This window comes from Bos mutus, chromosome 8 (assembly GCF_027580195.1).
Source record: "Bos mutus isolate GX-2022 chromosome 8, NWIPB_WYAK_1.1, whole genome shotgun sequence".
NCBI lineage: Eukaryota > Metazoa > Chordata > Mammalia > Artiodactyla > Bovidae > Bos > Bos mutus.
This window is the reverse complement of record NC_091624.1, coordinates 108697833-108712938: the sequence shown is the minus strand read 5'-3', so window position 1 is coordinate 108712938 and position 15106 is coordinate 108697833.

The window sequence follows — 15106 nt, the reverse complement described above, 5'->3', positions numbered from 1 at the left end:
GTGTTGAAGACCTGGTTTTGTGGTGCTGAATTCTCTCGCCTTTTGCTTGTCTGTAAAGCTTTTTCTTCTTCATATTTGAATGAAATTCTTGCTGGGTATAGTAACCTGGGTTGTAGCCTTTTCTCTTTCATCACTTTAAGTATGTCCTGCCATTCACTTCTGGAATGAAGAGTTTCTATCGAAAGATCAGCTGTTATCCTTATGGGAATCCCCTTGTGTGTTATTTGTTGCTTTTCCCTTGATGCTTTTAATATTTGCTCTTTGTGCTTAAACTTTGTTAGATCGATTAATATGTGTCTTGGGGTGTTTCACCTTGGGTTTATCCTGTCTGGGACTCTCTGGGTTTCTTGGACTTGGGTGGCTATTTCCTTCCCCATTTTAGGAAAGTTTTCAACTATTATCTCCTAAAGTATTTTCTCATGCCCTTTGTTTTTGTCTTCTTATTCTGGGACTCCTATGATTCAAACATTGGGGCCTTTAACACTGTCCCAGAGGTCTCTGAGATTCTCCTCATTTCTTTTAATTCTTTTTTCTTCTTTCCTCTCTGCTTCACTTACTTCCATCATTCTATCTTTCACATCACTTATCCTGTCTTCTGCCTCAGTTATTCTACTGTTGGTTCTGAAAGGTTGTTGTTGAATCACGCAAAGACACCGGGATTCTTGGCCCCCAGAGGAGAAGAATTCAATCCAGGGCCAGAGACGAGGCTTGATCGCTCAGAGCTTTTGTGTAATAAAGTTTTATTGAAATATAAAGGAGATAGAGAAAGCTTCTGACATAGGCATCAGAAGGGGGCAGAAAGAGTACCCGCCTGCTAGTCTTCAGCTGGATGTTATATAGTCACTAGTAGTCTGTTAATGAAAGAAAGGAATGTCTTAAAATTCAGAATGGCACCAGGCCCCTCACCCATAAGATGCATTTTGGGATAGTCTTGGCGCCAAATGGTTTATCCTGGGACATAAAATGATTAACTTGAATCTTGAAGAAGGACAGATCACCATACAAATAGTTTCATTTACATAGATTAGGAGAACAATATCCATACTGGTTTGTCAAGTAGGTTCTGGGCCAAGAGGCGGAACCAACTTGGAGACAGAGTTTGGGGTAAAGGCATAGTACATTAGCATAGCTTAAGACAAACATTTCCATAAGAAAAAGGCATTGGTTATCTCTAGGCTCAAAAATAGCTAACTTCAGGCGAAACCAGGTGTCATTATGGCCACACAGTATTTTAAGAGAAACCTCCCTTTAAATTTGTATAGAGAAGGAAAAAATATTGCTAGTTTGTTTCCTCCTGCCGCTTAAGAGAGATAAAAATGTCTGACACTTGCAGGCTATTTCCTCCATTTGGAGACCCCTGGCCTTCCTGCCTGTTACCCTCTCAGTTCCTTGCAGACTGCTTTTGGTCTCAGTTATTGCATTATTTTTTATTGATTGACTCTATTTCTTCTAGGTCCTTGTTAAACATTTCCTGCACTTTCTTAATCCTTTTCTCTAATTTATTTATCTGTAACTCCATTTTGTTTTCAAGATTTTGGATCATCTTTACTATCTTTATTCTAAATTCTTTTTCAGGTAGACTCCCTATCTCCACCTCTTTTGTTTGATTTGGTGGGCATTTATCTTATTCCTTTACCTGCTTAATATTTCTCTGCCTTTTCAGCTTGCTTAGGTTGCTGTGTTTGGGGTGGCCTTTCTGTGTGCTGGAAGTTTGTGGTTCTGCTTTATTTCGGAGGTTTCTCCCTGTGGGTGGGGTTGGACTAGTGCCTTGTCAAGGTTTCCTGGTTAGGGGAGCTTGCGTCTGTGTTCTGATGGGTGGATCTGGATCTCTTCTCTCTGGAGTGCATGAAGTGTCCAGTAGTGAGTTTTGAGGTGTCTATGGGTTTGGTTTGACTTTGGATAGCCTGCCTTTTATTGCTCAGGGCTGTGTTACTGCTTTACTGGAGAGTTAGCGTGGTATGTCTTGCTCTGGAACTTGTTGGCTCTTGGGTGGAGCTTGGTTTCGGTGTAGGTATGGAGGCTTTTGGATGAGCTCTTGTCAACTAATGTTCCCTGGAGTCAGGAGTTCTCTGATGCTCTGAAATTTTGGAGTTAAGCCTCTTGCCTCTGACTTTAAGTCTTATTCTTACAGTAGCCTCAAGTCTTTTCCATCCATACACAGGTGATACAATATCTAGGTTAATGGTGAAACAATTGTTCACAGTGAGGGACACCCAGAGAGGCCCCCAGAGTTACATGGAGAAGAGAAGAGGGAGGAGGGAAATAGAGGTGACCAGGAGGAGAAGAGGGAGAGTCAAAAGGGGAGAGAGCAATCAAGCCAGTAATCATACCCCTAAGTGAAAATGGATACTGAAGTTTCAATTCTTAAAGGTATAAAATTGAAAACAAATACCAAAAAGCAAAGATTAAAAACCTAGAGTGGAGGTTAGACTCTCAAAAATACTATATGAAAAATACAAAATCAATCACAAAAATTATATATATGTGTGTGTGTGTGTGTGTGCTTTTCTTCGTGGTGGATTCATTTCGATGTTGGCAAAACTAATACAATATTGTAAAGTTTAAAAATAAAATAAAATTAAAAAAAATTAAGCAAAAAAAAAAAGTAAGGTCTTTTTTTTTTTTGCAAGGTAAGAGTAGGTTATAAAAATGAAAATTAAAGGAGTAATAAAGAACTTAAATTAAAACATTTAAGTGATAATAATAAAAGTAAAGCTAGGGATTTCTCTGCAGCTGTTGTGGGCAGTGTGGGGTCAGTTTCAGATATTTCCTTAATCCAGCTTGTACTTGTTCTCAAGGTCTATAGGCTCCCTCCAATGCTGAGTCAATGTTAACTACAGGGTTTTAATCTGTTGCACCTATCCCTTCCAGAACTGTTCCCTTTTCTTTATTTTGGTGCTCTCTCTTTGCAAGTCTCTTCAGCGTCTAATTTCCGCCCTGACACATGGGGGTGAAGGTGGTCAATTGTTTAGGCTCACTTGTTTAGTTGTGCTGTGGGGAGGGAGGAACACTGCAAACAAATATTGTGGTGTATGTGGAGAGTGCTTGCAGTGTATGGACCACACTGGGTTTTCTCCAGCTCACAGTGACGTGTGCTTTCCAGGTCTACACTGCTCAGGCTCCAGGGTGCTCTGCAGGGTACTGTCCAAAGTGGGCCCTGCATTTTGTGCACTTTCCAGGTCTAAGCCACTCAGGTTCAGGTTCTCAGGTACTCTGCAAGGGTACAGACTCGGATGGATGTGCATTTTGTGCCTTTCCTAGGTCTGAGCAGGTCAGGCAACCAAGTGCTTGGCGAGCACACTGTCCCAGGTGGGCCGTGCATCTTAATCACCTCCCCAGTATCAACCATTCGGTTTCCTGGGTGCACCATGAGAGCACCAGGTGTGCCCTGTGTCTCTCTGGGGAGCTGATTTCAGGCTGCAACCCTCCTGGCAGATGTAAACCATCCAGGATCCTAGGAAGGTGTAGTTAGCAACTGGGAGCCTGCTCACAGTTTGGGGGAGGATGCCCATACCTGGGGCTGAGATTAGAGCAGCTCCTTGCCTTCTGGCTCTGGCTGTTGCCTGCTGGCCTCTCTGCCTCCAGCAAGGGGGAGGGGCCTGTATGCAGCCAGCTAGCTTTCCTTTGGTATTTTCTCAATCCTTTGTTCTGTGAGCGGACCAGGCTGGAAGTTAGAGCCTTTCGGGGGAAAGTTCTTTCTCTCCTTTTTATTGTTTTTTTCTCCTGGTGATCCCACAGTTTGGGTTGCTATTTCACGTTAGCTCCCTAAGATCGTCCTCAGGGCATTCAGGCCTGGGTCTTACCCTGAGGACCTATGATGCTGCTCATGCCTCCCTGTCTAGCCCCCGCTCTGGTGGCGGATGTGAGCGTCTGGGCTACTTCTCCGCTGGCAGATGCCATTAGGCACATATTCTGTGGGTTTTGTTTTTTTCTTTTTCCTACTGGTTGTGTTGCCCTCTGAGATTCCAAAACTCCTCACATTCCTGCCTGTGAGAGAGTTTCCTACTGTTTGGAAAGTTCTCCTTCACAACTCCCTCCCCAGGACAGGTCTCCTACCCTAACTCTTATCTCAATCTTTTTGCCTTTTATATTTGTCCCACCACTTTTTGAAGGAATGGGCTGCTTTTCTATGTGCCTGGTGTCCTCCACCAGCATTCAGAAGTTATTTTCTGGGAGTTGCTCAGCATTAGAATGACCTTTTGATGAATTTGTGGGGGAGAAAGTGGTCTCGCCATGCTATTCCTCCACCATCTTGGGGCCACTCCTCCTCTGCTTTTTAATATGCTGTCTAGGTTGGTCATAGCTTTTCTTCCAAGGAGAAAGCATCTTTTAATATCATGGCTGCAGTCACCATCTGCAGTGATTTTGAAGCCGAGAAAAGTCTATCACTACTTCCACTGTTTCCCCATCTATTTGCCATGAAGTGATGGGACCAGATGCCATGATCTTAGTTTTCTGAATGCTGAGTTTTAATGCAATATTTTCATTGTTCTCTTTCACTTGCATCAAGAGACTCTTTAGTTCTTCTTCACCTTCTACCATAAAGGTGGTGTCATCTGCATATCTGAGGATATTGATATTCTCCCAGCAATCTTGATTTCAGCTTGTGCTTCATCCAGCCTGGTATTTCTCATGATGTACACTGCATATAAATTAAATAAGTAGGGTGACAATATACAACCTTGAAATACTCCTTTCCCAATTTGGAACCAGTCTATTGTTCCATGGCCAGTTCTAACTGTTGCTTCTTGAGCTGCATACAGATTTCTCAGGAGGCAAGTCAGGTAGTCTGGTATTTCCATTGCTTGAAGAATTTTCCACAGTTTGTTGTGATCAACATAAAGGCTTTGGTGTAGTTAATAAAGCAGAAGTAGATGTTTTTCTGGAACTCTCTTGCTTTTTCGATGATCCAGTGAATGTTGGCAATTTGATCTCTGGTTCCCTGGCTTTTCTAAATTCTGCTTAAACATCTAGAAGTTCATGGTTCATGTGCTGTTGCAGCCTGGCTTGGAAAATTTTGAGCATTACTTTGCTAGCATGTGAGATGAGTGCAGTTGTGTGGTAGTTTGAAAATTCTTTCACATTTCCTTCTTTGGGATTCAAAAGAAAACTGACTTTTTCCAGTCCTGTGGCCACTGCTGAGTTTTCCAAATTCGCTGGCATATTGAGTGTAGCACTTTCACAGCATCATCTTTTAGGATTTGAAATAGCTTAACTGGAATTCCATCACATCAACTAGTTTTGTTCGTAGTAATGATTCCTAAGGCCCACTCGACTTCACATTCCAGGATGTCTGGCTCTAGGTGAATAATAACTTTATCATTTTAAAAACAGAACAAAGCATACTCACTGGTTTTTCTCCTCTGGTTTTCCTCCTCCTTCACTAGCTGTTCTCTGTCTTCTCTGCATTATCCTCTGGACCTTTCAAATTACTTAGCATGGTGTTAAGGGTTGGCATTTCATTTTTTATTACCTATTGCATGAAGTCTAATGCTGGAAAGAACAATATTGCATAGAAACCTGGAATGAATCAAGGTAAATTGGAAGTGGTTAAACAGGAAATGGCAGGAGTGAACAACGACATTTTAGGAATCAGTGAACTAAAATGGAATGGAATGGATGAATTTAACTCAAATGATCATTATATCTACTATTGTGGGTAAGAATCCCTTAGAAGAAATGGAGTAGCCATGATAGTCAACAAGAGTCCAAAATGCAGAACATGGATGCAGTCTCAAAAAATGACAGAATGATCTTTGTTCGTTTCCAAGGCAAACCATTCAATATCACAGTAATTCAAGTATATGCCCCAACCAGTCATGCTGAAGAAGCTGAAGTTGAATGGTTCTATGAAGACCTACAAGACCTTCTAGAACTAACACCCAAAAAAGATGTCCTTTTCATCATAGGGGCTGGAAAGCAAAAGTTGGAAATCAAGAGATACCTGGAGTAACAGGATAATTTGACCTTGAAGTAAAAAACGAAGCAGGGCAAAGGCTAACAGAGTTTTGCCAAGAGAACACACTGGTCATAACAAACACCCTCTTCCAACAACACAAGAGAAGACTCTACACCTGGACATCACCACATGGTCAATACCAAAATCAGACTGATTATATTCTGAAGACTGTTTCAGCTATTTAGGGATTTTTGGTTCCAGAATTTTTTTTAGGATTGTTTTTTCTACTTCTGTTAAAAATAACATTGAAATCTTGGTAAGGATTGATTTTCCCATAAATGGCTTTTGGCAGTAAAGACACCTTAACAGTATTATTTCTTCCAATGTATGAGCCTGGGATTCCTTTTTGTATATTTACACCTTCTTTGATTTCTTTCTTCAGTGTTTTGTAGTTTTCAGTGTAGTGACCTTTCACCTTCTCATTGTATTTATTCCCACGTATTTTATTGTTTTGATGATATCCTAAGTGATATCATTTTCTCTAATTTCTTTCAAAATAGTTTGCTGTTCGTGTATAGAAACACTACTGGTTTTTATGTTAGTTTGTATCCTTCAACTTTATTCAGTTTTTTGAAAAGATCTAAAATATTTGGTGGAGTCTTTAGGATTTTCTCTGTAAAACCAGGCCATTTGTAAATAGAGACAATTTTACTTCTTCCTTTCCAGTTTGGATGGCTTTTTCTTTTTCTGGCCTCATTGTTCTGGCTAAGACTCCCATGTCATGTTGAACAGTGGATGTGGTAGTGGGGATCCTTGTCTTATTCTTGATCTTATTGGAAAGCCTTCAACCTTTCACCATTGAATATGATGTCAGCTATGAGCATTCATACATCCCCTTTATTATGTAAAGGTGTGTTCCTTCTATACATAATTTGTTAACAGGTTTATCATAAACAGATCTTGAATTTTGTAAAATGCTTTTTCTGCATCTATTGAGAGGATATAATTTTTTCTTTCATTCTGTTAAGATGATGTACCACATTGGATTGTATATGTTGAACCATCACTGAGAGAAATCCCACTTGATCATGGTAAATGATCTTTTGGATGTGCTACTGAATTCAGGGTGTTTTTTTTTTTAGCATTTTATTGAGAATGTTTGCATTTATATTCATGAAAAGTAATTGGCCTATAGTTTTCTTGCAGTTTTTTCTGCCTTTGCTGTTAGGACAAATAGCACTAGCTTCATAAAATGTGTTTGGGTATATATTTCATCTTCTTCAATTTTTTGGAAGAGTTTGAAATGAATTGGTGTGAATTCTTCTTTAAATGTTTGGTAAAATTCATCAGTTAATTAATTTAGTTCTAGTCTTTCTTTCACTGAGAGATATTTGATTATTACTGAATCAATATCTTTACTTACGATTGGTCTGTTTGGACTTTCTATTTCTTCCTGATTCAGTGTAAGCTTTTCTAAGAGGTTTTTTTTTTTTTTTTTTTTTTTTTCTATCTAGCCTGTACCATTTATTGGACTATAGTTGTCTTAACAGCTTCTTATGATATTTTGTGTATCTATGGTATCAGTTTTAATGTTTACTTTTTATTTATAATTTTGTTGACTTAGTTTCTCTCTCTTTCTTCCTGGTTAGGCTACTTAAAGGTTTGTCAGTTTTGCTTATCTTTTGTAAATCCAACTGTTTTGTTAATATGTTTTCTTTTTATTTCATTTGTGCTCTAATCTTAATTATTATATTTCTTCATTTTGGGCTCATTTTATTTATATTTTTCTAGTTTCTTAAGACATAGATTTAGTTTCTTTGAGGTCTTTTGTTTTTTAATGTAGGCCTTTAGTTTCTTTAGAACAGTTCTTGCTGTATCATACATATGCTTTGGTATGTTGTGTTACCCTTTTCATTTGATAGTGTCTCAGGGCAGCCCTATTTGTGTTCAACTTATTTGGGACTTTTGAACCTCATAGCTTGGAGATCTGTTTCTTTCCCCAAGTTTGGGAAGTTGTCCACCACTACTGCTTTAAATACATAGTTTGTCCTTTCTTCTATATTTTCCTCCTCTGGAATTCCATTAATGTAGACATTGTTTCTTTTGATTTTGCACAACAAATCCCATAGGGTTTTTTCAATCCTTTTTTAAAATTCTTTTTTCCTTTTGTCTCCTCTGACTAAATAATTTCAAATTATTTAGTGTTCTAGGTCATTAATTCTATCTTTGCAGGGTTGAGTCTGTTGTTGGAAGCTCTATATTGAAATCTTGAGTTCAGTCACTGTAGTTTTCAGCTCTGGGGTTTGCCTTTTTTATGATTTCTGTTTCTTTGTTCAATTTCTCATATTGTTTATGCATTATCTCCCTAGTTTTGTGCAATTGTCTATCTTATGTATTCTGTAGATGTCCAAACTTTATTTAAGGGGATTATTCTGAATTCTTTGATAGTGTATAGATTTCTATTTCTTTGGGGTTAGTTATTGAAGCTTGATTAGTGATGCCATGTTTACCTGATTTTTCATAATCTTTTATCCCTTAAGTTGGTGTCTGTGCATTTCAGTAAGCAGTCTCCTCTTCCAAACTCTACAGGATTGCTTCAACAAAGATAGTTCTTAACCAGTCAGCTCAGGTGGGTTTCTAGAAGTCTCTGATAGTAGAATCTTTGGGAAGAAGGGGCTTGCTATCAGAGCTCATAATGGGCAAGGTGCCTGTTCAAGCTTTTATGAAATACAATGTTTATTGGAGTAAAGTTGATTTATATGTTGTTAGTTTCAGGTGTACAACAAAGTGAATCACTTATATACATATATCTACTCTTTTAAAAATTCTTTTTCCATATAGGCCATTGCAGAGTATATAGTACCCTGTGCTATACAGTAGGTCCTTATTAGTTATCTATTTTATATATAGTAGAGAGTATATGTCAACCCCAGTCTTCCAATTTATCCCCCCATTTCCTCTCTGGTAACCTAGGTTTGTTTTCTATATCTGTAACTCTATTTCTGTTCTGTAGGTAAGTTCATTTGTACCCCTTCTTTAGATTTGACATATAAGCAACATCATATCATATTTGTTTTCTCTGATTTACTTCACTAGTATCATAATCTCTAGCTCCATCCATGTTGCTGCAAATGGCATTATTTCATTCTTTTTAGGCTGACTTTTTTTTCCCCATTGTATATTTGTATCATACCTTCTTTATCCACTCATCTGTTGATGGACATTTAGGTTGCTTCCATGTCCTGGCTATTGTAAATAGTGCTGCAAGTTGACAGGCTGATTGCTGCTGGCTGACAAGAGTTAGATAGAACTGCTTATTCCCCATCCAAGAAAGGATTTAAGATGGGCTGTCAAGTTGCCTGTGTTCTCTGGTCATAAACAGTCAGGACTACATATTATGTTCAGCTGCTGGTGGGGCAATGAACTAGCTTCTTTGTCCTGGTGATACAGTTCATTGTTTTAGGACCTGAATCATATAAGACTATATACTGAATTTTCTCATCAGATGAGGCTCCTGGTTTTACTCTGCAGATGAGGAAGGCCACAGGCTGGGCTCCCTATGGAACTCCCACAGCTACTTGTCTACTCTGTTTAGGTTCCCTGGCTGGGCAGTTGAAGGCTGTATTCAGCATTAGGCAGGACTATGAATTAGTTTCCCTGCCTGAGAACAGGGGGAGAAGCAGCTTCAAGGCAGGCAAGGCTCTTTGTTAGCAATCTTAACTCAGCCCAATGTGTGCTCCAAGTTCCCTGCCTGAAGGGACCATTCTCTTTGCTCTGTAGACTACCCACTCTGCCTGTTGGTCTCTCTGCTTGACAGTTACTGGGCTACACAGCTTTCCAGGTATTCTGACCAGGCTTTCCAGTTGAGTAGGGCTGAGTACTTCACCTAACAGTGGGCAGGTCTGTGTCTGAGTACCTCTGTCTAGATGGATTGGGGGTCCAGCTCCAAGAAGCCTCTAGGATTTTTCTGATCAGATTTTCTGCTTGGGAACAACCAGGAGCTACAATTGAACTGTTGGCACAGATGACTCAGCCCCCCTAAGTGGCAGGGATAGACCAGGTTCTGTGTCCAAAAAGACTTTGTTTGAGGACCAGAATCAGGCAGACCTGCACACTGCTGAGTTCTCTGGTCAGACTGCCACAATGCAGTTTTGTAGGAGAGCAGAGCATTAGTATAACTACTGTTTGGGTGCTGCAGGTAGGAACTCTGTCTGCCAGGACCTAAGTGCTGATTGCTGCAACTGGATGCCCGTGGTCAAGTCCTGTAGGTTCTCTGCAATCCTAGTGGGGGATGAGTGGAGTAGGGGCTGTCAGGAAGTGACCCACAATCCTGAGCAAGCTGTCTATCCACCTAGGGCTCTCTTTTCACACTGGTGAAACCGTAGGCTCAGGGGAGACCTCTTGGAGTAGCACTGCATCGGACTGTGGGAGGGGCAATGTAGTCACTCCTTTTCCCTTCAAATGTGGCCTGTCTTGGTCTCTGTGGTACAGAGGGTGTTTCAGCCTCAACCTCGTGTTCTAGGAATCTCTCAATAGTGTCTTGTCCATAACTAGTTGTTACTTGTTCTTCTTATGAATGGGGAGCAGTGTTAGAAATGACCTTTGTCATCATGGTGACTTCACTTCTATGTTTTTACTTTCTTAGGGTGTTGTTTACAACATGGAACACTTTAATTTTGATAAGTCACTTGATTACTTTTTTACTTTTACATTTGATGTCATAAGTAAGAAACTATAGCTTATTCCAAGGTCATGAAGATTTACACCTATTTGTTTCTCTAATTTTTTTTTTAGTCTTACAATTTAGATTCTAGATTTTGATTTAGAATTTACTAGCCTTTATAAATATTTGAGAGTTATGTAAGGAAAGTGTCTGATTCTATTGCTTTACATGTAGATGTCCAGTTGTTCCCATACCAATTCTTGAAAAGACTATTCTTTACACATTAAATTGCCTTGGCACTCTGGTTCAAAATCAATTGGCCATAAGTATATCAGTCTTTCTGGATTCTCAATTTTAGTTAATTGATCTATATGTTTATCCTTATGCAAGTACCACACTGTCTTGATTCTTGCAGCTCTATACTAAGTTTTGAAATTTGAAAGTATTATTCCTTCAATTTTGTTGTTTTCTTTTCAAGATTATTTTGGTTATTATAGGTTCCTTCAATTTCCTTATAATTTTACAATCAGTTTTTCTAGTATCTGTTAAAAAAAAAAATAAAGTGCCATCCATGCTTGTTGTGCATTGTGTTGAGTCCACAAATTAATTAATTTAAGGAATGTTTCTATCTTAACAATGTTAAGTCTTCCGGTCCATGGGCATAGATGTTTTCCATTTATTATAGCATTTTAAATTTCTTTCAACAGTGTTTTAGAGTTTTTAGAATACAAGTTTTAATTTATTTTTATTAACTTATTTTAATTGGAGGATAATTAACTTTACAACATTGTGATGGGTTTTGCCATACATCAAAGTGAATCAGCCACAGGTATACATGTGTCCCCTCCCTCCTAAACCCCCCTTCCACCTCCTTCCTCTCCCTCTGGATTGTTGCATAGCACCAGCTCTGAGTGCCCTGCTTCTTACATTGAACTTTCACTGGTCATCTGTTTTACATATGGTAATGTACTTGTTTCAATGCTGTTCTCTCAAATCATCCTACCCTTGCCTTCTCCCACTGAGTCCAAAAGTCTTTTCTTTATATCTGTGTCTCCTTTGCTGCCCTGAATGTAGGATCATTGGTATGGTCTTTCTAAATTCCATATATATGCATTAATATACAGTATTTGTCTTTCTCTTTCTGACTTACTTCACTCTGTATAATAGGCTCCAGGTCCATCCACCTCATTAGAACTGACTCACATGTGTTCCTTTTTATAGCTGAATAATTATGTATATGTACCACAATTTCCTTACATATTTATCTGTCAATGGGCATCTAGGTTGCTCCCATGTCCTAACTATTGTCAATAGTGCTGCAGTGAATATTGGGATATATGCATCTCTTTCAATTCTGATTTCCCTAGGGTATATGGCCAGTATTGGGATTCCTGGGTTGTAAAAATCTATTCTTAAGTATTTTATATTTTTTGATGCCATTATAAATGGAATTATTTGTAGATGTTTCATTGCTGATTGATTTTTAAAAAATAGTTTAAACTTACACCTTGCTGAACTTGTTTATTGATTCTAGTCTGGTAGTATTGTGTTAGGGCTTCCCTGATGGCTCAGCTGGTAAAGAATCAGCTTGCCAATGTAAGAGATACAAAATATGTGGGTTTGATCCCTGGGTTGGGAAGATTCCCTGGAGAAGGAAATGGCAACCTGCTCCAGTATTATTGCCTGGAAAATTTCATGAACAGAGTAGCCTGTTGGGCTACAGCTCATGGGGTCACAAAGAGTTGGACATGACTGAGTGCACATGCACGTCCACATCCACATAAATATTGTTTTCAACTGATTTCCTAACATATTTTACATACAAAGTCATGTTATTTGCAAAGATAGTTTTAATTCTTTCCAATTTGGGTGTATTTCATTTATTTGTCTTGTCTAATTGCCCTAGTAGAATCAACATTGCACTGTTAAATGGAAATGACTGTGTGACAATCACATTTTCCTATTTCTTTGAATGTCTTATGATTCTTTTTTGTTGAAAAGTGGTATTTTAGATAATACATTACAGCAAATCTGGATACCAATTGACCCCACACTGCTGGAACTTGGTGGTAGTGGTTTACTGACTTGGCTGGACTATTTCAGTAAAGTCTATTTTTCTGGCAATATCATTTCTGATATTGTCGTTCATAGAGTATAGTCTCAGCAGTGAAAACCTTGGATGTCAGTGGGGTGAATAGTGTGCTCTTTGATTGTGTCTTTCTCTGATGTGTTAAACTGTTCATGACTGTTGGTATCACATTCAGCTACTAGCCACTGATTTTGTTATCATCACTACCAGGACATCGCTCTATTTCTTTCCATAGCATGTGGCATAAATTTCTCCACTGTCTAATGAAATGGGATCCATTTTCCAAGGCATGTGAATTATATATGTGAACATATTAGTATATATCTTGTGGATAATAAAGGCCAGTTCTTGAAGAAAAGAATTATAAAGTAGGGAGAAGACCAAGAAACCCTATGATGCTGGTTGAAATCAGTAATCTGACTAAAACCTAAGGAACTGCTCAAAGAGTAGTTGTTATATTACAAAAGTATAGACAAGTAAGCTTGATGGTGATACTTCTGAGAAAAATGTATATTCTAAAATAAATGATTATAGAAAAGAACTATAAATTCTTGAATACAATCCTTCTCTATTCCATTTGAATATAAATTTAATGTAGTATGACTCAGAGTAAATATCCAGGAGTCCATATTGGCATAAATAAATAATTCGACAACATTTTTAGAATGATTATTTGAAAAGAAGATAAAAAATGTCAAATGTCATTGTGACTAATCACAGATTATGACATATTTTTCCAAGAATTAGTTTAACTATAACCCATTATTAATTTGTAAATGATAACTTAAAACTATTTTTAAAATAAGGAACTTTTATTTTCTTATAATACAGAAAATAAAAGGATAGCAAAATATAAAAAAAAATTAAAAACAACAAAATATAAAAGAATGAACTCAGACTCAATTTTGAAATTGTTTTCAAAATATGTATATTACTCAATGCCTTGCTGGACATTCTTTGTAACCAATAATTTGGTATATACCTGAAACTAACACAATATTATAAATCAGCTATATGCCATAAAATTAAAAATTTTTAAAAATTCCCAACAATAATAGTCATTAAACAACTACTAACATAAAACTTTGTTTTATAAGTTTGATTTTTATTTTAAATTGACAAAGAATAGAAAAAATTATAAGCAAGTGATGTAATTGTGCAATAATAGCAAACATAAAACTTATTAAAATATATTTTCTCTTATTCCTGAAATAAAATATGTTGTTCTGTTTTTTAATTCTTGGATTATACTTCGATAACATACACACTTGCATTCTGATTATTGAATTCCCACTTAAAACTTGTAACATGTAGATATCTGCAACCACTGTAAATATTATACATTCTTTATAGATTTTTCCCTTTTATTATAAAGTAATCACAGTTGAAAATTCCTTTCCTGTCATGTTCTTAAATAATTGTAATTTATTGTGATATGTTAAAAAATCATAGTCATTTCTTTCCAGTTCAAGCCATTTTGTGGTATATTTGCATCTCAGCATTTAAGGAATTATACCTGAAGCTATTATTTACATAGAGATAAGTTTATAATAATTCTTAGCAAAATACATTACAGATTTTCAGACTTAAATGGAGAAGAATGGTTTGATTTTCTCTGAAGTTCTCAAGATGAGTCTGCTCATCATTTTGTGGTAAATAGGAGTCATTTTCAAAAAAATAATTCAGAAGACTTAAAAAGTATTAAATCCAAAAGAGAGGGGACATATGTAAATGACATATAGCTGATTCACATGGCTGTACAGCAGAAACTAGCAACATTGTAAAGCAACTATACTCCAACAAAAATTAATAAACATTTAAAAATTAAGTACTTTGTATTGGACAGACAAAAAAATCAAGAACTTCCTGCATAACTGTGAGCTGATATGAATATCTTATAAAATATATCTCTTCATCTAAAAAAGAAAACTAAGATATTTGACACATATCTATTCTATTATCCTCACTCATATATATTTTTTTACCATTATTCTTTGGACATCTAATTTTAAAAATCTTTCCTCAGAATAATAGAAAGATTGCTAGAAAGATTTCTCTGAATTCAACTTAGAGTTCTCCTAGTCCAATCTCATCTAATAATCTTTATTTTCTTTATATTGTTAACCAACTTAAGTTCTTTCAAAGATTTATTGAATGAGCATATGATCCTCAGTGTTATAAACCTCAGTTTAGTTCAGTCCCTCAGTCGTGTCCGACTCTGCGACCCCACAGACTGCAGTATGCCAGGCTTCCCTGTCCATCACCAACTCCCGGAGTTTACTCAAACTCATGTTCATCGAGTTGGTGATGCCATCCAACTATCTCATCCTCTGTCATCCCCTTCTCCTCTCGTCTTCAATCTTTTCCAGCATTATGGTCTTTTCCAATGAGTCAATTCTTCGCAACAGGTGGCCAAAGTACTGGAGCTTCACCCTGTTTTCCCCCAAAGCACATT